General features: G+C 38.9%; 1 long non-coding RNA gene across 1 annotated transcript in view; it reads right to left on the minus strand.

Moving 5' to 3' along the window:
- Positions 1 to 6,877, minus strand: part of LOC121065780 — a 44,383-nt gene extending 37,506 nt beyond the window's left edge. Inside the window, exons 1-2 of the long non-coding RNA XR_005817308.1 lie at positions 6,736 to 6,877; positions 830 to 911 (exon numbers count right to left, since the gene is read on the minus strand). This is a non-coding gene — a long non-coding RNA (uncharacterized LOC121065780). The remainder of the gene's footprint in view (positions 1 to 829; positions 912 to 6,735) is intronic.
- Between the last annotated feature and the right edge of the window lie 21,009 nt (positions 6,878 to 27,886).

Genomic DNA, 27,886 nt, shown 5'->3' on the forward strand with positions numbered 1-27,886 from the left:
CATTCTGAATGAAAGCACTCACAGACAGTCAAAATCCCACATTTAGACAAGGCCAAATTCCTGTCTTGGATATTTGGCATTAGCTGTTTATAGGATGTAGAACAGCCGTATTGAGTACAGTAATCAAAAAAAGCTGCTCCTGAAAACCTAACAGCAGTCTTTTGCCATTGGACTGTTGGTGTCTACCCTCTGAGGTCCAAAGTGTTGCTTTAGCTGGAATGTCTGGCAAATGAAATGGACCTAAGAAGAAAGTTCAGGTAATGCTAAAAATATTATGCATAGCAAAGTGGGGATATCCAAGCAAGTCTTTAATAACAGAATATAATTTGTTGTATGTGGGGAAAAACACACACACATACATATACTAGTGTCATTTTTCATTTCTTTATGAAATGAAAGCTATACAAGTACTTGTATTTAAAAAAAAAAGTTTGTTTTTTTTTAAATATATTTTTTTCCTGCCTGCTGTGTACTTAAAGGCCTCAAATAAATCTTTTCTGTTTTTGAAAGATTTCTTGGATGGCTTAGATGAATGGGTGTGGATGGGAAGATTTTGGTCATTAATCATAGGGTTCAATTTTTCACCAGAGCATCTTTTTGTACAAATATTTGAGCTGAATAAGCATTTGAAGTAAAAAGAATTTGAAGCTGACTAAAATGATTTCCTCTTTCAATTAAGTGCATTTCCCTTGCCTGGTTGCTTGCATTACAAATGAATGACAATTTTTTAGGGCACTCAAGACCAGACTTTTTCCTTTGAAAATATAACAAATAAAAGTCCCAAACATCCCTCTTTAGAATGTCTCTCTTTTTGGAAAGAAACTCTTACCTTGTGTATGACACAAAGCAGCAAGATGGACACAACCTGTCTTCTCCAGCTTCTGTGAACACCTTCTTGTCTAAGCTTGTACCTGCGGACATATCAAATTATACTGTCAGCTTCTCAGGAAAGCACATCCTTAACTTTAAGAACATGCATAGTTTTCACTGTCTTCTTCAGAGCTTAAGCGTGTCTTAATGAGCTTCTTTGCACTGGGATGATTTCCTGAAATAGGACCAAAGTCTGTTATCAGATATTACAAGTTCCACAAGTTCTAACTTCCCACAACCTCTGATATGAAAATGTTGCAAGAGGCACCTGTGGCAATCCTCAGGCAGCACCTTCCCTTCTGAATCAGACATACCCAACAGTCCAGAAAAGTAAGGAAACTCTGCAGCTGCAGAAACTACTTTCTGGAGGGAGGAAGGGGCTGAGTGCTCTAGATAACTCCAAGTATGATAACATTTGTTGTAAAAGTGGTGCACGTGGTTAACCCAATGTTATTCATCAAATTCCAGGGTAGTCAATTACAAGCATTACCTCATATTCAAGACTCAATCAGTAATTTGTAATGTGTTTGATTTTAGATGTGTTGGCATAATCTTCTTCTATTTACGTCTATATTCTAGTTTTATGTAGAACAATGAGTGTTTTTAATTATTCAGAACCAAGTGCCTTTGTAGCAAACTGAGTAAGGAACATCTCCAAGGAAAAAATGGGTTTGCTTTCTATTTGCACATTATAACTTAGAGCTGGGTCTGTCTGCTGACTGATAAAGGTTATCACAACTATCAGGTGTAGAGAAGGATTGGGACATCTTTTCTGCCCAATTTAACAGCTTAAATGAATTGTGACATTCCTGGGTTGCACTTCTCACACTCTCCAGCTGTGGAGAGGAAAATGGACATCACATTCATTACTTTATAAGCAACTGTACTTGCATACCTGCTGAAAGTCCTTCTTGCTCAAAAGTCTGAGTGACCATTCCGTTTTTAGTGTAATCAATAAATAAAGACTCTTCAGTGATCTGCAAGCTTTGCCTGTAGATGTGGAAAGGATGAAGCTTTTGGTACTAATCTCACCTTCCTAACACATGGTACAGCAGAAGCATCTGCATGGGCTGTGACAGCAGAGCTACAGTTCAGTTTGATGATGTGAGAGGGAGATTTGGTCCTAAATTAGAAATTCACTTCGCAGAATATTTTATCACAAACAAAATCCCTACACAGACCCTGGACTTATGAGGTTGCTTCCATAACAAGCATCAAATAATCTCTTGTCAATTGTCTGTCTTTTCACCAGTTAGTATCTTCCTTGGTACGTTTTAAAACTACACATAAACAAGTATACACAACATAAACACAAGACCAAAATACACTAACAAGCTAAGTTTTGATTTCAGGTAACCTTTTGCAAGATATTTGCATTTGTTAGCTTTAAAATTTCTCTTATTTGAGTAAATATTGATATAATTCCTTAATCTTTATAATGTCATGTTAATTTCCATCTTTGAGATTTGAAGGTTGTGGTTCATAGTGACATTTTGGCACTTCCAATTGGATTTTCTGATACAACAAGGCCTTGGGGGGCATCTCAGGAAGAGGCATGTTTAAAAGTCCTTCTCACTCTGTGATTAAATTACATTGTGAGAATTCTGATTTAAAGGAAACAAAAAACAACAACAAAATAGACCTAAATGTGTCTAATATACTGGAGAACTGAGTAGCATTAAGTGCTGCCAGCTTAGAGACTCAAGTATAAAGTGATTTGAGACTGCAGGCCCTAAGCCAGTGGAAGCTGAAAGGCTTTGCAGATGTGATGTGGTCATTGTCTGTTGACGTTGGTGGTCATGCTGTTATCACAGCAATGCTCCCACAGCTGTCATTGGAGTGATGTTGGCAGAGCCTCTGTTGGGAGACATCTGCCTTGCTCTTCTAACTGGAGTTGAAATGCTACGATGACAGCTGCACAGAAAGTGAAGAAAAAGGGAAGACAATAGAAATCTGAAAGAAATATTGAAGATATAAATGGAAGCAACTATGCTAACCACTGTCAAGATTCAGACCAGAATTTCACAGAAGTTAGAAAACACAGCTACAAGAGTGCTCATTTTTGTTCCAGTTACAGTGCTGTAAATCTGCAATTAGGTGAAGTGACTCTATATTTACACCAGTATAAGTGAAATCAGAATCTGCCTCAGATCCCTAAAGATCCTTAAAATTAAACTAAAGATCCTTAAAATTAAATGTTAATTCTCCTCCCTTGTCTATTTATGCTACAGTAGATTCTTCATAGCCAGGTTACAATCACACAACATGCACATGACATGTTATGAAACTGCTATGAAAGAAGTTGACCACTGAATGTAACAGCTTTTAGTTGATTTACTTCTGTGAATGCTGAGAGAAAATAAGTTGTTTTCAGTGTACCCCGATCTATTGTTTTTCATTAGAAGGAGAGTGGTGATGCATCAATTTTTATCTCTAAGCAACATTCACTGTCCTGGCAGTTAAAGAAATTATTACAACACAAAGAAAATGGTATTTTTGTTGGGAACACTATATATATTTTTTCTATTGTTCAGTATATTAAGCCTACCCCCACTTATGTATAACTTAGTCCCAGTGGAAAAGCTATTGTAACTGGTATGAGCTTGTTATAGGGACTTGGAACGTAATAAATACTTTAAGAGTACGTACATAAACTAGATGAGCTCAGAGAAACACAGACCATTCTGCTAGGCTGCCTAAATCCCCCAGGTTAAGATCCAGCATGACTGGGCTGAAGCCTTGTTCAAATACAGCAGTTGAACACCTCACATATTAAATTGAACAACCAGCCACCTACACACTTTTCAAGGTGCAAGAGATTATGCTGTTGCCCAAAGCCTCATGCTTTGCTGTAAGTGAATCGAGCACCAATGCAAGCCCACCTCACTCCATCGCATTTACAGCTCAAGTATTAAAGAATCTGTACATTGGGACATCCTTGCCTCTGTTTGTTACAGACTGGATGGTGCTGGAAAAGTGGACTTTTGAGGGACACACAACCTGAATCTGCATGACTTAGAGCAGATGGAGGATAAGAACAGCCTGCTGTGCATGTGACATACCTTACCCAACTGTATGTGGCAACATGCCAAATGTGTGGGTGTCCTGGCCCTCAAATACATGAGGAAAATGTGTTACCTTTACAGGCATAATACCTTGCTCTATTTTCATGCCATGAAAGTGTATGGTTTCCTTCCTTTCTCAGGGTATGGGGCATGGAAACATATACAATGGTATATGTGCCATAATATACATCAGTAGCACTCCTCCACAACATGCAATTATTTTCTAGGATGCCATAGTACCTGTGGCTGAATGCTTAAACATAACAAAACTGTTTAGTCACAGAATGAACATAGGTGAAAGTATGCAAAAGCACAGGGGACACAATGAAAGATTGTACAGACTTCCCTCTGTGCTAAAAAAGTCGTTAGAGATTTCCTGCAATAAACATGACTAATAAATAAATAAAATAGTGAAAGAAAATAATAAAACCATCTATAATCATATCCACATTACCAAATTATGCAATAGTCAGTACTTATGGTTATCCCATTTTGGAGGCAAGCATCTGTTAATGCTTCTTTTTTCTGTTTCTGAGCATCCATGTCTTCCTACTGAGATCTGGCTTGGATTATTTCCAGAATCTCCTTTATAGTTTCTGTTCCCTAAACACAGTGGTTTTGTTGTGGCGTTGTTCTTCTGTTTTATGGGGGTAAAGAGGGCCGTGTCTGTGTTTTCTATCCCAGTTTCTCTCCTCACAGACAAGAGTTCATCCAAAGAGCTGGGATAACCAAACTCAGGCCACAGAAGAACAAGATCCTGTTCCCTAGATATGAAAGTCCTTGCTGTTCTCTGTCTGCTCTCAACAGAGAGCCGTAATCTTCTGCATCAGCAAATGTAACATGGAAGATGCTGTTATTTTCTCAGTAACGTGCTTTGGTGCCCTAAATACGGATTATTCTTTTTTCTGTTACAGAATTTGTGCACGACTTCCCACAACAACTGTTTCATATGCACCTATGCCTTCCCCAGTGGCAGGGTCCCTAGGCAGCAGAGCAGGCTATGCATCAGCTCGTGTCTGCCTTCAGTTCATTTATCACCATGGAACAGCAACAGCAGCAATATCAGACAGGGAAAAACAAAACAAAACAACACAAAAACAAACCAACCAAACAAAAAAACAGAAGTCCACGGCAAAGGTGAGAAGACTTGGCAGTAGTAACTGAGAAAATGAAAAGTAAATAAAGACAACTATACTGTTGCAGTGACTAAACATCAGAGACTAATTCCAGACCTTTGAATGCAATGACAGAGGTGCTATTACAGGACTGCTCAGATGTAGGGTTAGCCTTACACAGAGAAGAAACAAAGGAGTTAACCTGCGAGCAAAATGCTTGTGAGCAATGAGACCTTTTCCGTTTCAAAGGAAAATTCCATGCTTTCCCTTCTGGTTGGCCTGTCGTAGCGGATATGCTTTTGGAGTACAGCATGTACAGTGCATAAGCAACTATTGGCATTCATGGTTGGCTTCCAAATCAGCAGTGCTTAAAAAATACGAAGTGCAAACTTGGCTCTCTCTTCTATTCTGGGTTTTGTTATTGTTGTTTTTGTTGTTCTTGTTGTTACTTTGAAACACTATTAGCTCTTTTTTTTTTTTTAATGATCTAATTTTAACTCTATGGGTATATTTCTCCTTTGTTCAATCAATATGTTCTTCCTTTCCTTCTGATGTCAGTGGCAGACAGTTGGCAGTTTTATGTAAAGAAACAATGCTGTCGCCGACTGCATGAACCAGCGCTTCTCCTGAAGACGGCAAATATCATTTCAGAGTCCACCTGAAGCAATACTAAGAGCTACAACTCCTCTAGCACAAAAACAGTAACCATGCTATCCAGGTACTGGAGTGACTAAACTCGGTGACAAGCGAGGATCAGACTGAGAATTTTAGGTTCATGATGAGCAATCACGTGTCCTAATTAGGAAAATATTTACTGTTCTCCATGCTCTCTTCCCAAATCAATGTGTATCTTGCTGGAATTAGAAGGCATGGCTATAGTTATCTTTTATATTGTTTTAGTATCTACACATGCTGGTGGCAGACTGAGACACTGAAGATAGCTAGTAATGGAAACCTTCAGCATGAATGGAGACGATTACTCAGAGGCAAGCAGCAGCTCAATATGTCCTTGGACATGGGTAATGTTAACAACATGGATAATGTTAACAATATGGAAATGTTCAAGAATGGATTGGTCAGAGCAGCTTGCAAGTACAAGGAAATTGCTCTCCTCTGAGCTGTTGAGGGCAGAAAACCCAGGGACAGGACGGCAGCTGGGAGTAAAGCTCAAGGGAGGGACTTTCTCACATTCAAAATTAGCTTCTTTAGGTAGCTGTAATCTGAGCCAACAGGTTCACATATACTGTGGCTGCAGTTTAGGTAAGATGGAGATAACCAAACAAGGGGGGCAGATGAAGGGTTTTCAACCTTTCTGCCTATGTATAAGTGTGTCTCCATATGGTAATAGTTCAACATTCAGATTGTTTTAGTTACTTGGTAATATAGGAGTTACTCAGAAGTTAGTTATAAATACTCATAAGTATAGGAGAAATGAAACATATATATAAGTAAACAAACAAAAAAAAAGCAACAACAACAACAGCCACAACAAACCAATATATGAAATATATGAGAATATGAGAATATATGAGAATATATGAGAAAATGTGTGTGTCAAACTATCCAGTTTTTACTTCATGGACACATCAAAGAATATATATATTCTCCTATTAGCAGAAATTAGCAGGAAAAAAAAAAAAAAAAGGAAAGAAATTCTACAGCCTTGGTTATTTCTTCAGGCCTACCTCCACTTCACTTGAGGGCACCCATCTGATGATGCTGTCCTTCAACCAGTCATTCATGCAGAAATGACCTCTTGCTAGTAAAATTGACTACACCACAGAAACCAAACCTATCCTAGTATCTTCCGTTATGCAGTTAAGAAGGAGTAGATGGACAGCCAGTGATCTCATAGAACTCCTCTGCTTTATCATAAAGCTTTAGAATAAAAAAATTATATGACTCATTCGTACAGATCATCAACAAAAAGGTAGCTCATACCAGCCTGGCCATCAATTCAGTGAGAGCAGCAGACACCTGCTAATGAAAGCCCTCTTGGTTCTCTTTGGTTTGGGAAAATAGGGAAGGTGTAATCTAACATGATGTTAAATACAATTTTGCTCTTTCTTCATGAAAAAACAATCATATTTAAAACTGTGCTGCTGGTCAGAATTACCACGTGAACTGCTTGATGGGAAACATGAATAATAGTACCGTTCCCCTTTTCTGTTCCCACTTGAAACTTCACTGTAACATGGTTAAAAACACATAAGCTCTTTCTCATAACAGAGAAGAGCCTTTTAAAATGCCTCGTGTCTAAAATGTTCAGACAACAGTCTATTGTCTGTTCCGTACTTATTAGTTGTTTGACTCTAGTAAGACTGTTATTGAAACAACCCAGTTTAATGTCTTTTATGTTGTATTGACTTCATGTCAAAGTATATTTATATAAATCATCTTTCAGTCATGGGAAACTTGCAGGATGTTTTGTCAAAGTCCACAGAGTGTTTGTTTCGGTTATTGTGAAAACATATGAAAACTCTAAGAAATACTAAATAAAGTGTAAATTCAGGAAAATACACAGAAGAAAAAAAAAAAACAACAATATTTTGCACTTTATTTGTAACATGCATTTAAACAGTCTTCATCCATTCCCACCTTTTATCAGAGATCCTGCGCTGTTGGATCCCAGGGTTTCTTCAGTTTTATAGCCTTAAAAACTCTACCCTCCAGAGATTTTCCCATTTTCTTTAGAATTTTTCCTATTCCTTCCTGTCCAACGTCCTTGTTGAAAACCTTCAACAAATCAAATCCTTGACAGCAACTTCTTTTATCTTCATTTTAAAAATCTGTCACCTATGTTTCCATAGAATTATATTTTAAACTAGCCTAGCAGAGTGATTTATAAGCTTAGAGACCGCTTTATTTGACCTCCTTCACCTTGAAAGGACATGTAAAAGGAAACAGAGATTCATCTTCTGACATTCCATGGGCTCCAAAGCTCCTTTTCATTGAGAATAGGACACAACCATTTATCCTGAGTAAAATATTGCTGGTTACACATGCTCTGCTATCTCTATAATATATTGTGTTTTAACTTACATTTTTCTCTCAATCTGTTGGTGTTAAATGCAGTAACTGGTAAATCTCCAGTGCCTTCACTTTTTCACTTCACTTTTTCACCAGTGACTTTCCAAAGCGTCAATACTTGATTGTGTCTTCAAGACATTTTACTTTCACACATGTATGGACAAATAAGCTAAAAATAAGGGAACCTGGATTTTTCTTTCTACTTGCTAACTTAGATGGAAATTATACAGTGGTGCAGAGGGGTTTCAGAAGTTTTGAACAAGTGTATGTTTAATAAATGTGGCATCAGTAGCAACAGCAGTCATATATAAGCAGTCATGTATTGTTAGTTTAAATGGAATAAATGAGACTTCAGTCATAGGTGTTAATACAATCTTACCAATATAAAGTGTTAAACCATTTAACATGGTTTGTGGTTTTAAGTACAGAGAGCTTGGCCTGCTCACTCACATGGCAGCTGCACTAGAAATTCATGCCAAAGCTGGGAAGAATATTGATTAGCATGTATAAAAACAAAACACAAAGCATTTGGAAATTGAAATCAAGTGGTTAAACAAGACTAACTTAATCAAAATCTGTCAGAGTCCTTTTGCTAGACACAGGTTATTCATTTAGAATCCATTATGTTAGCCAGAAACCCTTAGCAACAAGAAAAGCTTAATTCTCTTACTCATCTTTCAGTTCATGACTGTAGGAGTAAAGATTGATTTCCTGTTTGATAATAAATATAAACATGGAAAGAAGAAAGGACAGAAGAGTGGAAAGCAGGGGAAGTGTAGCTGTTGCTGGGCTTTTCAGGATTCAGGTCAAGTAGTCATGGAAAACACTTTGGAGAAGCTAGTCACCCATGGTAACTGCTGGCCTGGAGCCCAATTCCCTTCCCTGGTATGGGATGTCCCCTGCCTGGCCAAGTCAGGTCTCCTTCCTTCCACTCATCATTCTGCATTTGGTAGAGCAGAACTGGCTGACTCCAAGTGAAGTTAACAGCTGAATGCCAGAAAATGAGAGAGACTGAAAATAAAGAAAACAATGGGAAAGAAAGACTCAAAGAACAAGGAAAGGCAAGGCAGGACCTTCCTTTTGTCAGGTTGCTGGTTTGTTGGGAGCAGCCAGGTACGTGGTTTCATGGGCTGGTTCTAGTGAAAGCTGCCCAGTGGAGCACAGAATTAACACATGGCCTTTCCTAAGGAAGTCCTTCAGAAATCTCTTCCACCGTACTGGTCTCCTCCTTTTAAGCTTTTCAAAAGTTTGGCAGGTGATGTGAGATCGAACTGACCATACTTTCTTTATCTCATTCACATATTTTGGTCCACTAATTACTGTTACACCCTTTTCTTGTCTGTCATGTATCATCTTCATTCTATCCTTGACTGTATCCAGAAGACTTCTTTGAGTGAGTGACTGCTGTCACACATTTCTTCACTCATCTTTAACTGATACAGCTCATTGCAGCACTTTATGAACTCTTACCAGTTTCTCAGAGATGATTCTACAATTGCAATAGACATGTAGTTTCCAATTACCACAAAGGTAGGGAGAAGTCAACAAGTAAGTAACAAATTGTGATTCATTTCAGCCAGGGATGCTTACTGGAATGTGAGGTTCCACTAGAGCAATTAAATCCCCTAATAAGGCAGGGAGGAAACTAAGGATCCTGATCTAGCTGCTATGGCCAAATCTCTTTCACATTCCAAGAACAGACTTCAGGATTTCCACTAACCACTCTAAAGTTCAAAACAATCCATCCAGCCCTTTATGCTGGTGAGTCTTTCTCCATGGTAAATGTGCCCAATGTTTCACAACACATTCTCTCAGAGATGGCAGTTAGCCACCTGGCAGTCAGTCTTATGAAAGGTTTTCTTCCTTTTAATTATAAAAATATCCAAACAAATGCCTCCCTTGCCTATCATGCTGCTTCCATAATACAGTTCAAAGTGATTTATGAAGAAGTAAATTAACACATTCTTAGTATGGTCATTATAGCTATAGTTGATTGGGCAGTATCAAGTGCCAGTTTTTTGCAGTTTAGGTTACAGAATAATTCATTTGATCTGATTTACACTGATGACATTCAGTGCTGCTGCTCTTATAATATAGCAACTTGTCAATGCCAGCTATTTAATTTTGTAAAGCCGTTACTCAAAATTTATTAGTGATGGGTCTTAAATGGCACATCATGCCTGAAGAGTCTTATATTCTGGGGACAGTGAGCATCCTTGAAACAGGCTTACATTAATGTCTTACATCTTGCAATTCAGCAGACTAGCAACACTCATGCAGAGTGATAGCTGTTCAACTGAGCTTTGCAGCTGCTCCCTTCTGCTACAAACAGCAGAATGACATACTCATATCCCCACGTATCCCCCATATGAAAAAATAGAAAGGCCTGGATCTAGAACTAGATCCAGAACCTCTTGCTTCTATGCATGGTCATACATAGACCAAGATTAATGCCTGCTATAGCCTGCATGAATTTTACTATTGACTTCAGTAGCCGTACGGCTGGTCCTCTGTACACTAGGGGGTGATTGATGAGTTATTTAATTAACTAGTTTAAGCAGCATTAACAACAATCTCAGCAGTACCCAATGGATTTTCTGCTTTAAATATACTGTGCACTTCCCTATTTATAGTAAACACCAGCAGTGGGATTCATCTCTCCAAATATAGATTATACATTGTAGGTGTCTGTATCTGAGTTAACTGTCTAGGCTCCCCTTATAGTTAAGAGAAAAGGTCTTCTGAGGGCAGAGCTTCTCTTATCCCATTTATGGCATCTAAAATAGATTGAATGACTCACCTTCATTTAGGAGGTATATAGAGTAGAAATGCCTATTTTGGTCTATTCACTATGGAGAGAGTCTGGGCAACTGGCAATAGTATAAATGCCTACTTTGTAGAGGCTACAAAACAGAGAGAAAGTTTCTGCCTTAAACTAACACCAAGAAGCCTGTGACCATCAAGCAGCACCTACGTTTCTTCAGATTGGCCTTTTATGTTTGTTGCCTTTCAAAAATGTTAGCCTCTAGCTCCTACTAGTTTTATTCATAAGCAGGACATGGTCAGGAATGGTATTTTGGACCCACCCTTCTCTCTGGTTTTCACTCTTCTCCCCATACTTTCAACTCCATGGTCTCATTGTACTCGCCAAGGAGGTAACGAGCTATTGAAATGAAACAGTGCTGCTGTGTAGCTGGTTGAGAAGATCATTGTTGAGCAATGTAACATGCTCTTATCCTTTGTCCCCAGAGGACTGAGCAAACTTTTTGTGAGGCAATCCCATTTACTGCTGATGCCAATGCCAGGAAATGAACAATCTGTGTTAGCTTTTGACTTTTAAAAACAATGGGCTGGATGGAATTCCCTCTGAAGTTACCAGGAGTCTTGTTCTTCCTTTGTTTTCAAAGGGCATGGGGTCAGGCTCAGCACTAGAAGTTTATTTTTCTTTGTTTATACACTTAATAAGAAATAAAGTTAAAAGCAGGTGTAGCTGTGATTTTGAATAGTTGATCTATATGGTGAAAGAAGAGTGTAATTAAAAAATAAATAAAAAAATGAAACAACAATCACCTTTCCTGTTTAGAATCTTTGTGTACTACCACCAGATGGATTTCTTTTATCACATACGTCCTAGTTTAAGGTTTGTATAGGAGATTACTGGTCTACACATTAAAAAAATTCAGACACAGAACAATTTTGTTATAAAGTTCTTGTTTTGCTTCTTAAGAGGAATTTCCTGAAGAATAATTGTATTGCTGATGATTCATTTGTATAGCTGTTCTTCCCTATTCTGACAATCTTTTATGTAAATATCGATAAGGCTTCTATCACTCATGTTCCTCTTTCCTCCGTTTCCCCCCCCGTGGGAGACCTCTGTCTGAGGACCACACATGACCCACAGCGTAAGTATGTATGGGGTATAATGCACAAGGCTGTGATCTCAGTTGCAGTCTGCAGAAACTACCATGGTCCAAAACCAATTACCAACATTTCTGAAACATTAGTTACTCTCAAAAATGCTTATGTAGTACAGCAATGTTATTACCCTTACTTTAGAGGTGAGAAACTGAATCACAAAAGAAAATAATTGTCTTATTCATGATCACATGAACCCAAGAACATAGTCTTTCCTGATGTCATGTCACATTCTCTAAGGCAGAGAACTACATACCCTCAATCCTACACTATGCATATACATATTGATCTATGGTTTTGCTCATTGATTATGTTCCCTACGTAAGATATGGCTGACTTGCAAGAACTGTTTTGCAGGGACTCTAAACCACATGGTTTAGAACCTCTTCGGCAGTTTAGATGCTCATCACACTATTGAGGTTGAGCACAAAGTCACAAGTGTGCCATTTTAGTGCAAATGGCACTACTGTCTACTAGGACTTTGACTGTGCCTGCCACACAACTCACACATGTCACCAAACATCTTCTCTGTAGGTTATGGGCAAGTGGATGGGTATAACTGGCAGTAAGTTCTCCTTCAAGTGGCTTTCTTGCTTATGGGAACATTTACAACATCTTTATCATCAAATTTATTTTAGTAACTTTTAACACATTTTTCATGACCTTGAGGGATGATGGAGTATACTCTCATCTAATTTGCAGGTGACAGCAAACAAGGAGAACGAGTTGATGCACTTCAGGGCAGGCTGGAGGAACTAGTGACCTAGACAGGCTGGAGGAACAGGTCAACCACAACCTTACGAAATACATCAAGGACAAATGGGAAGTCCTACACCTGAGAAGGAATAACCCTGGCAACAATACACGCTGGGGACAGACTAGCTGAGGGGCACTTCTGTTGAGGAGGATTTGGGAGTCATGGTGGGCAGCCAGCTGGGCGTGAGTCAGCAACCTGCTTGGCAGCAAGGAAGGCCAACAGCATCTTGGGTTGTTTCAGCAGAAGCAGAGCCAGGGATGTAATAATCCCCCTTTACTTGGTGCTCGTTAGACCACATATAAAATACTGTATACAGTTTTGGACTCCTAAGTACAAGAAAGCCACTGATATATTGGAGCAAATTCAGCAGGGGGCTACCAAGAGGGTCAAAAGGCTGGAGCACTTTACCTGGAGGGACAGGCTGAGGAAATTTGTTCGGCCTGGAGAACACACGTCTTTCAAAGGACCTAAATAGCAGCCTGCCAGTATCTATGAGGAGATGACAACAGACTCGTCATGGCAGTACATGGATGGAGACAATAGACATAAACTGAAACAAGAGTGCTTCAGGGCAGATATAAAGAAAAACTTTTCCCTGTGTCAAGCAGAAAAACAGGTTGTAAGAGAGGTTGTGCAGTCTCTGTCCTTTAAACTTTTCAAGACCTGACTGAAAAATTCTTGAGGAACCTGCCTTGAGCAGGAGGCAAGACTAGCAGCCTCCTGAGGTTCCTTCCAACCTGAATTACCCTATGATGCTATGAAAGAGAGTTCTTACTGAGTGATTGTGTCTGGGAAACAGCAAATAATATTTTCAAGCCACAAACTTCAGGAAAGAGTGTAAATGCATACTAAAATCCTACAGCAGACACATTATACATTCAGCACAGAGCAGACACTTCCCTTATATAACAGCCTTTGCATTGTTCCTATTTTTAATCCCTTTATTATCACCAATCACCACTAATGCAAGGAATGAGACAGAAGGAGTGTAGACTGCCATACTGCTTATGATGGCATTTGGATGCACTGCAGAGTGCACACAAAATTGCATGTTTATGGAGAGACATTCTGGCCTTTGCCTCACTACAAAAACGAGTGCTTTACTTATGAGAAATCCTCACAAGTCTAAACTAATTAAGATGTTGTATTTCTATGTAATATTTCACAGTACGAAGTGTGTGAGTGTGCACTGTGTGACATACAGTAGTGAGTCTGACACACTGGAGGAGTATCTGAGCTGCAGCTGAGTTATTGTGCAAGCACATACCATCTGGGCAATAAAAGGGATGGCCTGAGTATAGGTATTTATCCATTCTCTACTACCCAGGCCAGAGGCCTGGAAATCTTGGCCAAATGGCCATATTTCTCTTTTTCCACCTGGAAAATAAAACAGGATAATTGACACAAAAAGAGGACAGGACAATGCAGATGCAGGGTAGCCCTATAACAAATGTGTGTGGTCATTTCTTTCCCTGATAGGCCTTAAAATTTTAACACTTTTGCTTCCCACTCTGAAGCAGTGTCACCCCTTTCTGGTAAAGGATAGAACTAAGTCACAGAACTACAGCTTTCATTTTCTGTCCTCTTTACTTCTGGGTCTCTGTGATGGTGTGGAGAAATAAAGGCCACGTTGGCAGGATGCACCAATTTAAAACGCAGTTTTAGTACTAGTCCCTGCATTGGCTTTGTTGCCAGGCATCTTCTGATGGTAGCTGTTCCTCAGGGCTGGTAGGAATGACCACTGCAGAGCAGAGTGATTTCCAGGTCCCTAAGCAGACACAATGTCTTAGTGTACAGTACATCCCGACCCCTCTGGGACTTTTGTCACAGCTTTCTCCCCCATAGGGTCAGTACTCTGTCCGAAAGGCAAAGAAGGCAGTAATTAAGACGATAAGTGTTTTCTAGCTTTTTGTTTTTTGTTTTTTTTTTTTACTCGGTTTTTGTTTACAGTCTAGTTTCTAGAAGCCTCTGTGACCACTTGTGAACCATTAACCTTGTCCTGTCCCAGAAGAACCGAAGAAATAAAACAGGAGTAAAAAGTGAAAGCAAGAAAGTTTTCTTTGAGTTCTCTAAAATGCTTTGGGCTTGTCTATGCATGGGGTTTTGTGCTGATCTAACAAAACCAAATTGGGGTTGCATCAATTTAATTAAATCACTGTGAAAGCTGTGTAATCTAATCCTTTATTTTGGTTAACACCTATGCAACTGAAACATCTGAGCAATAGCTACATAAAGAGCTCAAAGGCATAAAAACTACTCAAGCTCCAGCCCACCACTCTCAGTTTCAATTAAAGGCTGAGAAAGAATACACCTCATGTCCCTGTACTTCACTGTAAATCAGGGAGAAAAAACAACAACAACAAAAAAGTAGCAGATATTCCTAAATTAAAGAAACTCGTGCCTGGTAGGGATAGGCTAAACCAAACCAAATCACTTTCAGGTCTTCTTTCTCCTTCATAAAACTGGCAGTAAAGGCCAAAAGCATTTTTTTTTTATATATTGCAAGTCACCTTTATGAACAGAGGGAAAGAGTCTCCTTGACAATACTGTATGAGTCCCTCGAGGCTTTTCTAACACTTCATTTTAGTCATCTGGAACAACTTATTGATACACAGTCATCCCTTTCAGAAATTTCCAGAGAAATTAACCCACTATTACTCACACTGTAAATCCCTAGGGAGCAGTCTGGTCGCTGCTTTGTGTACAGTGACTCCTGCCATCCATGACAGAGCCAGATTCATGGAGACCATCAGGTCTTTCTGAATAATCAGCAAAAATGGATCACTTTCTGGCTCTGCCAATTGGCAGCCGACAATGTCTCTAATGGTAAGTTGGCCACTCCTCCCTCTTCCATTTGCCTGTGTGGATCCTGAAAGGGGAACCTACGGGAACACGGGAGGCTTTAAATTAGCTGAGGCATTGGGTTATCTGATTGCAGCAGAAACAGGCTGGAAATTAGCATGGTTAACTCCCTAAAGTCAACAAGCAATGTCTTCTGTTGGACTGCTGTGTAAATGAGGAGGGGGCCCAGGAGTCTTTCCCTCTTATGCTCATAAGTACTGATTAATCTTATTTGTTGTCCTCTGAGAATAAAAATGGGGCTGGAATTACAGATTCTGGGACTGGCTCCAGGCAGGATATACTCTGCACTTCTCTACAGTTATGTAGCTGTTGCCTTGTTCACACAGGCCCCAGCAGGGCTCCCTGGAGGCACTCTGACCACCTCTTCTTGATGAAAGCTGATTATTGCTGTGGTTGTGGGCATCCTTCCTCAGCTTGCCACTGCTTTCTGCTGCTACAGCCTTGGCTCAACAAAGCCAGCAGCCTGAGATAGTTTTGCGTGACACTCACTAAAAGAACAGTTGGTCAGCTGGCTGGGCTGTGGCTGAATATCCTCTTCCTGGACCGGCTGTGGGAGCTGGAGGGGATATTTCCCACAGCTGCTTGTTGCTGCCCCCTTACCAAATGCCACCATTTTCTCAGGTCTTCCGCGCGGAATCAGGACAGGTCTCTGGGACTACCAAGTGCGCCTGATGTTCTGCCAACTAAAAACAGTGGCATCAGCTACAATCACAATGAACTCCTTTAAAACAGGCAGTGCCCTCTCTGATAAGCCTGCAGCAAGGAAGACAACACACAGTTAACACACAGTTAACACACAGTTCTTCTAAGCCTTTTTTTTTTTTTTCCGTCTCTTTATCACCATCAGTTTCATTACTCCTGAGCTGACTTTCTTTTTTCCTTCCATTATGTCCAAATCTTTTATTTGGTCACACCTGTGATATCCTCTTAGGTATGATGGAGTTATTAAGGGATAAGTGTAGGCATAACTGGCCTCTGTTCTCGCTATTTGGTTCTGATATGCATCCATTAAGAGACAGGCTTGTGCAGCTTCCTGACCCAAATATCTTCTTCTGGTCCTATTTTCATTGTTGTTGTGAGATGTGACATATGTATCAAAGTACCCTTGTTTCCACCAGAATCTTCACATTTTCTCTTTTGCCAAATAAAAGACTCTTCAGTGTATTACACCAAGATAGCGTCAGCAGCTTTAATTACTTGCACATTGCAAGTACAAGCACTTGTTGTTTGCTGGTGAACACATGCACCTCCCTTACAGCCTTGCACACATATATGTAAGCAGGCACACATGGAGGCCTATACTGCCCTTTCCAGTGGAAAGAAATAATCTCTGTTCATAGAAGTTTCCTGTGTTTACAGAACAGGAATCTTTAGGCTCAGTTATTACAACACTCCATTATTTCTTTTGTTGCAGAATGGTAGGGTTGGCAGAGACTTAGGTAAGCCTCATTAAGCAACTCTTGCAGTATGTGTAATCATTGTGATGGAAGTTATAGGAGCATTTATTATATTCTTACATGAATCAATTAGATATTGGACTTAAAATGACTCATCAGGATTCTGCAGCATTCACTTCCCACCTGCCTGACCTCTGTTCCCTACAGAGGCATGCTGGGTCTTCTTCCCACAACAGTCTGAACCCAATATATAGCTGACAAGAACTCTGTATAACTTATATTCATCACAGAATGAGAGCATGCCTTAGGCTGCAAGGTTTGTTACTCTGCTTTCAAAACATACTCACAAATCATCTCTGCAAACAGGTCAGAATATCAGCTCAGGAAGTACCAGCGTTAGCTATTCATTGACACAGCTACTGAAAGGTTACATGTCTTCACAACTCATTGGCTTTATCTACTTGTAGAAGAATATTTCATATGAAGCTTCGTTGATATCCTGCCCATCAGTGGAATATCTCATACAATAATGTGCACAAACACTCCTAACTATATAAAGTTGTCATCTCTGTTCATCTCTGGGTGAACCATGTTGCATTCTCAGTCACAACTACAACTGCAAATGCAGTAGCAGAGGCAGCGCTGCCAGCTCATTATGAACAGACAACATCCCTCACCCCATTGACCATCAAGGAAAATATTATTCAGCAGCCTACACAAATGGTATGGCACACACTATTTTCACAGCAGTCAATTGCAGGAGCATTAATTTATTTCCTTTTCCTTCACTGTCTGGAACATGAAAAGTGGTGATCCACTGGGAAGACAAATAAAGCCAGATTCATCTGAGCACAGTCAAATCAAAACATTTTGGGTTGTGACTAAGGGCTTGAAGAATCATCAGAAATGGTAGCTGACTGCAGTTGCACAATATAGCAGGTTCATGGAGGAAGGTCTAAAGAGAAGCCACATTCTGCAAGTGTAACAATTGATTCCCTAAACTGCACTGTGATTCAAAGAAGTTTGGGTGAGTATCCTAATATTTCCTATTGAAAGGGGGACAAATATTCCAAGAACTACGAGTTTTTCCAGTTCCAGCAGTTTTAAGGTATAAAAAAATAATGTAAATATAACATACCACAAAATGTGAATCACAGGAAAAGAAAGTGCATGAGAACATTTTGTACCACCATAGCACAGATAATAATTACTAACTCATGATAATCCACAATCCTATGTTCAGTAAAGCCACTTGTCTTATGAATATGTAAAGATTGATAGATAATAACCTGCCTCTAATATAGGAAAAAAAAAAAACAAAAAACTTTAAATAAAAAGGACTGTTAAGTGATGTCTACAAACCCATTGTAATTCTCTATCATAATTTTGAGGGTGCATGAGCACAGCATTTTTATATTGCCACTTCACATTGTGACACTCACACTATCTGCACGGTAGTAACATGGAAGACATTACAGACCTATGTTCCCCTTCAGGAGAAACTCAGAATTCTCTGACTCCATGCAACTAATAGAAAAGTCTCACATTTGACAAAAATCCTGGCTAAAAATAAAATAATAATTTAGAAAAAGTGTAAAGGGTTTTTTCAGCTGCATGAGTTCCCTCATCTGGCTCATAGCACAGATTCACATGCAGTTGGTCCAACATAAATGAGGGATTAGCAAGGAGATGGAAAAGAAGCCAGTGATAGAGATATGGGAGCTGTTTACACTAGCACTGCTGCTGGGAAACGTATGTGCAACTACAGACAAAGTCAGTTTGTTTTATTTGTATATGAATTTGAGTTCTGGAACTGAAGTGGCTACAAACCACACATTGGCCACCTCTCATCTTGTGTTAACATGAGTATCACACCAGTATTTATTTCACAGACAACAGCCCCAGCTTAGGCAGACAACACCTTGGGCAGTGCGCACAATCTGAAGGAGAAAGCAAGGTGACACGAAACGTCCTACACTTCCTTCTACACTGATTCTTGCATGAGAAAGGTAATAATAATGCAACATGTAGACTGAACATTTCCTGTCTCCCTGAGAAAGAAACACTCTGCAAACATGTACAATATTCTCACTGATATGTGTTGTAGCTACCAACCAAGGAGAAACTGCCTCCATGCTGTGTTATCAATATGTTGTCTGTATGGCTGTGCAGCAGACTGTTGCTGCTTCCTTATTGCTGCTACTGCAGATTTCATCATCGCTTTCATGTGTATGATTAAAAATGCGTTATTTTGGGGATGAAATTAATCATTACATTTGAATTGCAGTCCGACAACCCTTCCAAGTTTACAGTGACCCAAAAGTTCATTCAACCAGGTATTTAATTCCTTACTGGTTGAATCTGTCTTTCACTGTCATCAATGAATGCTTTCAGAAAAAAATGGAAAGTATGCCGGGCCACTTGGAACTGAAGCACCGTGAAGACATTATGAATGACAGTGTTTTGGCAGACATGAATCCAAGACTACTTTTCCCAACGGAAGCGAACATTGAAAGCATGCACTTTGCCTGGCCTCCCCATGTATAAGTCAACAATTTCCTACGATGATTCACTAAGACTTACATCATCATCACTTGTTATTTATACTGAGTGCTCTTCAGAGAAAGAATTATCTCTCACTGTATATGTGCGCAACATCTGCTCTGGCTACTGCCTCAGAACATGAAATTGCATTAATTGGTAGTCAATATACCTTTCCTATAGAGTGTTCCTGTTCTTAAATGGAAAAAACAAACAAACAAAAAACAAAGGCTAAGATAACAGGCACATGAATTCGATCTACAGCTCTGAGAAACCTATGAAAATACTTCAAATACTTCTTCAGCACTCTATAATTTCCATGCACAATTGCATATCAACAGGCCAGGAACTGCCTAATGCTGAAGTAGTGCCCAGCTGAGCACCACTGGTGAGGCTAGCCAAAATCTTTCAGGAATCTGCTTTCAGGAATCAGGATTAGTGCTCTCACCTTGGAAGTCTGGTCTAATAACAAAAATGTCTCCTTCCTCTTTCCAGGGAAAACATTCCCTGTGTAACTCACAACTTGAAAACAAGCCTCTCTGACCAGTCAGTTCTTTGAACCAGGCCAGAAAGTCACAGATGTCACCACCCTACAGAACCGTACAGAGCAGGTTATTTCCAGCTGAGCTCACATGGGTCTAAGTGTATGCTTCCAGAATGCCCTACATCAGTTTGATGTTCCAGCTGACGGTACAGAAACTCCAGCAGACACTTTTTGCTCCTCACCAAGCAGAGAGTATAAACAGAGCATTCTTCCTGGCCTCTGGTATAAGAAAAGAAGTTGGCAATGGTTGATGAAAATTTCCTAGCAACTCAGCAGGATCTAATCTTTCCTTTCACAATTCCACAAGGCTCTGAAGAGCCCTTCAAAATTTGCTACAGTTTCAGAGATAAGTGCCAAGGAGCAAAATGCTGCAGTTCTGCGTAGCAGAAGGACAGGCTTAGAACAGCACTGAAGTGAAACAGTGTGGACGTACTGCATCATTAGCACTCACACACACATTTTCCTGATCAGTCAAGTCCACCGAGTACAGAAATCAAGTGGATCATTAATTCTTCACAGTAGAATTAGAGGTCACCTGCATTTTAAAGTGCCATTTTAGTGAGAGATGTCTAACAACAGAAGAGCAAAGTAAGCAGCATATTAGTGGGTGCATTAGATCCACCAATTTAGTTATCCGCTAAAGCATTCTCCCATCCTTTTGTGCTATATGTAGGCAAGAGTTGCATGCATAAACACTGAGATAGGGAGATATTGTAGATAAACTATAACTTACAGGCACTGCATTTAGAGAGTAATATCATACAATAAATACAGCCTAATGCATATTAGCACTGGCAACAGAAATTTGCAACTGTGAAAAATGTTCTAAGTCTACAAATTTATGGCATTTCTATACTGTAGAATAAACTGTGCTACCCTCTACCATTTTATACGTTCACATTTTTTCTCTTAAGATAGTCTTCTCTTATACAATTCTCCTACTACAGCAAGTTGTGTAAATAAGGGTTCTGATGTCCCACCTGGTTCACAAAAGAGACACATGATACCAAAGGGAATTGCCTTCTACATCTCAACGGGGTGTTAACTTGCCTAAGAGAGAAGGAAGGAAGGAAGGAAGGAAGGAAGGAGGGAGGGAGGGAGGGAAGGAAGAAGGAGAAAGAAAGAAAAAGAAGAAAGAAAGAAAGAAAGAAAGAAAGAGAAAGAAAAAGAAGGAGAATAAGAAAGAAAGAGAATAAGAAAGAAAGAGAATAAGAAAGAAAGAATAAGTAAAAAGAATAAGTAGAAAAGAATAAGTAAAAAAGAACAAGTAAAAAAGAAAGAAAGAAGGAAGGAAGGAAAATACTGTGCCAGTATGTTAACTCAGTGTTGAACAATGGAAATATGCCCTTCTTTCTGCCCATGTCACACAAGGAGCTTTCCTTTTCATGCCAGTCTTGTAATTATCCTGCACAGTAGAATTTCATGATTTGAGCATCCATTGAGCATTTCCAAGAGTTAATCTCTTCCAATTTTACCCATGTTGAGTATTCCCACTGAGTACTGTTCATGAAGCTGAAAAAATACTGGACTTGTTCTAAAAAAACACTACTTCCAGGGATGGCCACTGAGATTAGTACTAACTGAAAGTTTTCCAGCAAAGCTTCTCATGTTAAAAGTAAAAAGTCATGGCAAAAGAACATTTGCAATTGCAAAAAGCACATGCAGCACTGGACTTCTTAGTATCAGGTGATTTGATCTTGGTGAGAAGCTGACATGCAGAATTCCCATAATCTGTACAGAACATGCAGAATGAATTTATGGAAAGAGAATACAGGGAAAGTTAAGATGCATGGTAGAAATAAATGCAGTTATTACAATAGAAGATGGCATATATAACTCGTGAAACATCAACAGTGCAGTTGTCACAGCCTACATTTTGATTAGGTATAGTCAAAGACTTAAGATAAATATCTGTTCTTACTTGTAGCACTTCAAGGACTATCCAAAAATGGCAGATTGCTGCTACAAGAAGCAGAGTAAACACTCATCCATTTTTAAACTTGAGGTACTTAAGCTAGTCTCATGATCTTTTACTGGTATAAATGTTCACAAGAACAAAGTTCTTGAGTTTCAAAGTGTTGAGCCCAGTGTAACCTCAGGAGTTGAATCTTAAACTCACACACAGGAATTATACTGAAATACTTCCATGCTTAGGAAATTGGAGAATGGAAACAATGGTGTGGATTTAATCAATCTGTACTCAGATATGAAAAAATTCCCTGGAGGACTGTTTGCACTCCAGCCACACAAAGAGATCGACACTAATATTCATTAAATACTCTGGAATAATGGGAACAAGCAGTGAAATCACAGTCTATTCACTGACAGCTATCAAGCAGAAAGAAAGGCTAAATTTCTTGTCGTTGTTGGTGAGTGACAAGAAAACACACTTGGATAGCAGGAAAAAGTGTCCCATGATGCAATTGATCATGAACATTCAAGGCAAAAAGACATAGTTAAGGATTAGAGAAGAAAAAGAAGCTGTCAGAGCCCCAACTTCAGCACCACTGCTTGCATCATGTGGTATGACATTTATAGTAATGACCAAAAGTAAGTATAACATGATCTTTACTCATCAGCCAAGAGTAGAATAATAAATACTGTTAAGGACAGCAGAGTTATAACTCAATTATGTCCAGATCAAAAGTAAGATACTCATAATATGAAAGGTCATTTATTTCAAAGGAAGAGGTCTGAATATCTTTATTTCTATTGTTTTCCATACTTAACAAATATTTTGAAAATGAAACATTGCCATTTAATGTAAAAGTGTGACATTTCTATTGGATAAAGCAGGAAGGCAATTCAGCTAGAAATAATTTTATTTTATGCAGCAGGCCTTTATATTATTTGTCTATGGTTGATTGTATTATCAATGCAGGAATTATAAAACACTGTGTAACTGCAAAGGTGTATTATTAATCCTCATCCAGTCTTAAGGCATGTGTTGTCTTATTTTTACAACCTCCTTCTCTATGACTTTCTTCTGAGGGTACCTTAAGAGCCTACGTATTCCAATGGCTCTGCAACCACTGGAAATTTGTATCACTGAAAAAATCAAACACTTTACAGTCCTATGATTTCATTAGAGTTGCAACAGTGTAAAACTGGAAGGAAAAATGGTGAATGAGCTTCTGCATTTTACTTAGGAGAATTTTAAATAGCTACTCTAATTCCTGCTGGTAACTCTAAGTAGAGTTCAGAGGAGTGTGTGAGACAAGCAGACAGTCAAATTATGCTAAAGGCCCTCTGGTGTTGCATTAATATTCTTGTAATTATGGATACATTCCTTCCAAACTCCCATACATATGCAGTGTACAGGCCTGAATCTTCATTACATTTCTCCAGAAATGTCTGCAGTTTCCCTCAACAGCATGACTGGAGTGCCAAACACAACTTTTTCACTGCTCATGGTTTATGATTTATTCTTTCACCCCCAGCATTACCTCCAAAGGATGCCTTAGGTTAATAAGCGAACCATGTAACTATACTAAAGGTTTCTAAAAGAAATAGCAGGAGACAACCGTCACCATGGTATCAAAGTGTACCTTCTTTTTCTTGAAAAGAAGCATTAATAAGATTATACAGAAGAGGTGGGAGGGGTAGAGTTTCCAACAGTAAAAATGCATGCCCTAACACCTTGAACTGAAATGAAGGAAATTTTTTTTGAGAACTCAAAACTTAAAGAAACTTCTAAAAGCCTATTTCCACTTGCATTCACATTTTGTCCACAGTATCTTAAACACATCTACTGAAAGAAAACAATTGAACAGTTAGTATAAGCTATTCAGCTGTGACCTGCAGTAAAAAGTAAGGAGCTTGATTTGTGCAGTCATATATTTCACCTGTCCTCAGTTTCCAGGCTTTCTTTTGGGACCTTAAATGAGTTTATCCTGCTGTGTGTTAGCCATAAAAAGGTTATACTTTGCTTTTAAGGAGGATACTCATTTGGTCAGGTAGTCTAAGTCCTACCTTCAATCTCTTGTTGAACAAAGGGCTCTGAACACTTAGCCTAATGTGGAACACTTGATAACTTTCTCAGAAGAAATACCAAAACTGTGAGGGATAAATCCAGTATTGCATTTTTTATTAACAGATACTACTAAAGCAAGCCTCTTACAGTAAAGATTCCCTAGTTGTAAGACATTTAAAGCTTGAAAGTGCATTTAGATTCATACACTCCAATTTTTCTGTCTTTAGGCCTATAGAGAATATCATCCTATATGAGAGAAGTGAATATAAAAGTATATGAATATGAAAGTATTTATTTTGTTTTTACTGGTGTTGCATATTACTGTGGTATGTCAGGCAGAAATCCTGTATAGACAGTAAGGTAGGGACTCCTGCCGCATCAGGTCCTTAAATAAAGTGGAAAAAATACAACAATAGAAGAAGTGGATAATTCTGTAATATTATCTATTCAGCATATTCAGTCTTGCAGAACGTACAGATCAGCTGTAGATGGACTGCAAGTTTCCATGATCCCGTGTTTTTTTTTTTACTCTATGAATTCATGAACTGAGAGCATTCTGGTATCTGATTCTTGGAACTGATTTTGCTCTGTGACTTCTCACATGACTTTTTCATGTGGTTTGATAAACAAGCACAGACTTTATAATTAGTTAGGGAAAAGCGAGGGCTTTTATATGTTAACATGGTGAAGTAACTAGAAAAATGGAGAGAGGAGCATATCTCAGAATAAGGGAACAGAAAGAGCTCTCTCTTAAAAGTATTTGTAGTGTTCGTAGTGGAAATTGACTTCATCACCTTTGGAAATTGCTACCGAAGAAGTAAATATTTGTGGGGAGAACTGATTTCAAAAAAGGAAAAAATCAGACCTTCAAAATTTCTGATTTTTAATTTTCATTTATGACTAGAACAGATTTATCAGAAAAGGTAAAAAGGAATACTAGACCAGTTCTGAATAACCAGAGATGACACTCTACAGTCAGTCAAAGCTCATTTTTTAATGCTTCACATCTGGTCACTAAACACATGATACGTACCAATTTATCTCAATCCCATCCCTTAGGACAAGGTGAGGTTGATATTTGAGATACCTATTATGGAGGGAGCTTAAATGAGTAGGGTCAGACTAGATGCCTAGCTTTTCAACTACTAAAAGTGGAGAAAATACAATTCACATTAAGAATGTTTTAGCTGTTCTGTTAGTGAAAATTATCTCCCATTCAGCCATCAGAGAATGTTTTCAGTGCTAGAGATAATTCTTGTGCTTAAAAGAGAAGAGTAATGTAGTTCTGATGATCTGTTAAAGGCAATTTAAAGATGCGATGCAGGAATGATCATAGTCTTTTAGGTCTTTTCCGTCCTCATTAATATATTTTTAACCAAACTAGTGTTCCTAACATTTGAGCATGGATATACAACAGCCCAAATCAAGCTAAGTGTTCTTACATAGCTATGTTCACCTTGACAACTCACTGTTCTAAAACTAGTCCTACCTTTAATTTTTGCATCAGATCTATATATGGCACAAGACTGTATGATGTAACCTTTTACTTTTGCCTTCTTCTGGAGTATTTTCTTCTGCATCAGTACTCTGGAAGAGCTGCTGGTGTTTTGAAGATCTTTGTATATACAATTTCCACAAACGGTTGATTTTAATCATGATTCTGTTGTTCTAATAATAATTAATCTTCATTAGTGCAAAAGGGACAATTTTGAAAGTTCTTACCAGTATCATTGGTGTAATATTTAGCATTTGAAGTGCCAGACCATCAATGCAGCTTAATAGTTGTCTTCACAGGCTTCTTATTTTAATGGTTCTTTACATCATGGAAAGATGGTAAAGCTTCCACATTTGCCAAGTAATTTTTCAAGTGAACTACATGTCATTTCAAAGCAAAGTACTGGATCACCTACAGAGGAGCCACTTGCTTTTAGTGCAATGAATTGCAGTGTTTTCCTTTGAACCTCCAGCAAATGAGGTCTGTGGTATCGAACTCCTATTGGACTTTTCACTTCAGCAGGCAACAGAGCTGTCATGACTTCAAGATTTGATATTAGTCCCCAGTCAGTGGAAATACAGTCCTTCAAAGAAGCAAAGGCCTCCCTCTAACTATCCTCAGATTACAAACTACCTCCCTTTCCAGATCACCCAGGCAACTGCATGGAAGAGTAATGGAACCAGCTGGTATACTAAAGTTTTATCAAACAACCTGTTAAATGACTCTGCAACAGGACTATCCAAATGACAGAGACACAGTGAGCAAGTACCTGAAATACATTCTGTTTAAAAAATATTCATGAGGAAAAAATGTCTCTACAATCCAACAGTAATACAGATAAAACTTATTGCCACTAACTGGAAAAAGCACAGATTCAGTAAATTTTGCTTAAATCTTAGCAAGGTCCCAGGGGACTTGATATCTCCAGTATTTTAAGTATTCCTCTGATTACTTGTGAAGCAAGTGCACAGTACTTCCTCTAAATTCCCAACTACACAGTGCTGGCACTAGCTCCCTGGGCTTTACAAAAGCATGCAGTGGATCCTGTGTGGGGACATGGAACTGAGCAGCCTTATTCTAAAAGAACAACAGTTTGGGGGTCCCAGGAGAAAGGGTCTTCAGGGAAGGTTTTCATGATCAGCTGCCAAATGTCTGGTTTGCAAGATAACAGACTTCCACTGTCTCCTGAATTCTGACCTTCACTTAGGTAGCGCATCTCTCTCTAAACATCCTGTTTTTATCTCATGTGGAATTATGTCAATCTCTGTGCATCTCCTGTGGCTAAAGCATATGCTCTTGTAAACTCATCCTTGATAATCAGCACCGGTCAAGGTTTCTAGGCGTGTATATCGGATTCTGTTTTATAAGATTACCCCTGCAACACTTAGTGTGTTTTCCTTTTTTGCAGATACAAAATCATCTTGTCTTCTAGGTATTTATTGTGAATCCAAGGCAACTACACCAATTTTCTAAGATAGCCAAGAACCTCTCATCGATTTAAGTGTCTGCCAATTATATGACGTTATTCACACAAACTAGAAAGCTTAACTCTCCATCAAAGAGCCTAAAACAAAACAAACAAAAAAAACCCCACACCACTGCCATCACCAAGAACAAAGTTTTGTGAGCTAGATCCAGTTTGTAAGAATAATTCTAATCTAGCAGTTTGCTGCCTGCTTTCTATTATCTTTGGCCCTTCAGACACAGATTGGGAGTGAGATAAAGGTTAGATGTTATGGGTGTGTCAGTTGCTAACCTCTTCTTTCAAATGGTGACAGTTCTTCTGAGACTGAAGTGACTAGAGCATACTTGCCACGAAACTTTTTCATGTCACATGATTTGCATGACCAGTGAGAAAAGCACAAATGAATGTTGGGAAAATGATTAGGGACTACTTGTATGACCAGTCAAGGAACGGTTAAGGATCAGACCCACAGGGACATCTCCATTTTGGGAACATCACAGACACACTTGCAGATGCATGACAGAGCAGGCTTTGAGGATGCAATCCTCATAAGATGGAATAAAGTGTTTTCCAGCAGCATGGCTGAACAACATTACTCATCCAATGTTACACACTGGGCTTCATCATGGCTAGTTAAAGACAGCGATGAAGGAGAATAGCAGCTCTACGCATTTTCTGTTCTACAAGCCTTTGGAATGAATCAATTGCTCAGTTGTTTATCAGTTCTTATGAGACTGCAAGATGCTTTACATACAGCTTTTAGAATCATTTTATCCTTATCTACAATCATGATCGTCTGATTTAGCCATTTTTTTCATAATGGTCCCGTTTGAGATGAATTTAATGTCATATAAAAT

Source organism: Cygnus olor, chromosome 2 (assembly GCF_009769625.2).
Source record: "Cygnus olor isolate bCygOlo1 chromosome 2, bCygOlo1.pri.v2, whole genome shotgun sequence".
In the NCBI taxonomy this organism is placed as follows: domain Eukaryota; kingdom Metazoa; phylum Chordata; class Aves; order Anseriformes; family Anatidae; genus Cygnus; species Cygnus olor.